Genomic DNA, 1,969 nt, shown 5'->3' on the forward strand with positions numbered 1-1,969 from the left:
GAAATAGGCATACCATGCAAATGATAAGCATATACACAGTAGAAAAGCTAGAAAAATATCAGACAAATGGACCTGAAATAAAGGGGTAGTACTGCTGGTAATAACGCAGGAGACTTCATGATAAAGATGTTACTTCATCAGAAAGACGTACACATTATACGTTTACATGGGCCTAGCAAACAGGCTCCAAGACTCACAACGTAAAACCAGACAGAAATAAAGGGAGAAACATACAAATTCACCATCACAGTTGGAGAATATGTCTCTCAGAAAGTGATAGAGCAACAAGAAAAAATTCAGTAAGAATTCAAAACTGAAATGACACTACCAAGCAATCATAAAAACTATGGAACAAAGAACCACAAAGATTCTAAATTAAGTAGGGTGGGTGGGTTAGTTACGTATTTCTCTGGCTACTCTCCTAAACCAGTTAAATACTGTTCAAATGCAATGACCATGCACAGGTTTGCCACAGATACGAAGAGAAAGAAGAGAACTGGAGAGGTGTTAGGTTTAAGGGAAGAGTGATCCGTCTGTTGAAGGAGGTCTGTTGAAGGCACAGTGGTTAAGCACTTGGTTGCTTACTGAAAGGACTTTGGTTAGAACTCTCCAGCAGCTCCACAGAAGGAAGTATTAGTGTTACCAGGTGCTTCTATGGAGAACTGGCCGGTAATGCCCGTGGGGCAGTTCCACCCTGTCCTATTGGGTCACTATATTGGTTTGGTTTTGGATCCTTGTTTTATTTATACAGCTTTCAAACCTAAGTAATTTTGCAAAGATTTTGTTTTGTTTTGCACTCATGCTCTCAATTCATTCTTACACTATCCTTTGAAAAAGGCAGTCGAAGTCTCCTTATCGCCATTATACAGATAAGAAAGTCAAGTTCAGAGGCTAGCTTGCTAAAGAAACAAAAAAACCCAAGTCTGCTGCTAGCTCAAAGAGTGCACCTATTTTAAACACCACCTGAGTGAACCTTCTGGGAACGCAGCAAAGTAACAACTATGTGTTATCTTGAAAGTAAATTTTCTCCAATTTGTCCAAATGCATAAAGCAGCTATTTAAAGGGTATTGGTTCCTCAGTAAAGAAGAATTGGGCTTTATTTTCACAGACTGTCGATAGTGACATATTTAGGTATCAGGTTGGTTCCATGAGAATTCATTCACCCAGTGCCCAAATAGCATCCTAAAAGGAGCACCCCTCGATGGGTTCTTGGGCAGAGTCAGTGTTGATGTCCTGGTGTCCCATAAAAACTTACCAAGTTGTGGCGCAGAAACACACTTCAAAGCAAGGAGTCTGCAGAAAATTGCAGATTTACTCTTCAAATGTGCAAACACAGACTTTAGAAATGATTTCATTACTGAATTTAGAGGACAAACCTCAGAGTAAAATGACTTTGTTCCTTGGCTTGAAGCAAAATGTGTTTAAACATAAACAAGCAATTCAAACAGGTCCTAGGCAAGGACTGGTCATTTAGATATTGTATGTATGTTTTATTTACACCCCATCTGTGATCCAGTGAAGCATATTTTCCTTTAGGCACATGAGAAACAATTTCAACAAGGCTAACTAATGGCAGTTCAAACTCACCAGTCACTCACTGGAAACCCTATACAGACTCACTATGAATACAAACGGATTCAACGGCACTTATCAACAACAACTGTTTTATCTAGGTGGGACCATATACATACGAGGAGTATTTCTAAGCTTCTTGGCAAAACATAAATATTAGAAAAAATTATTTTATTTCTTAGTTTTGTTTTTCATTTTGTATATAAAATCAATGTAAAATCTGTGCAGATTTTTATAGAGCCTGACTGAACAAAAACTGCTGAGGTAAATCTAAATCACTACTCTGTATTTAAAGTAAACTGGCTTTTCTGCAAATCACATGACATTTATTAAAATCGAAAAGAAAAACACATGCTTTCCCTAGAAAATAGGTAAGTGGGCTCCTCACCCCCCCCC

This window comes from Chrysochloris asiatica, unplaced genomic scaffold (assembly GCF_000296735.1).
Source record: "Chrysochloris asiatica unplaced genomic scaffold, ChrAsi1.0 scaffold00033, whole genome shotgun sequence".
In the NCBI taxonomy this organism is placed as follows: Eukaryota; Metazoa; Chordata; class Mammalia; order Afrosoricida; family Chrysochloridae; genus Chrysochloris; species Chrysochloris asiatica.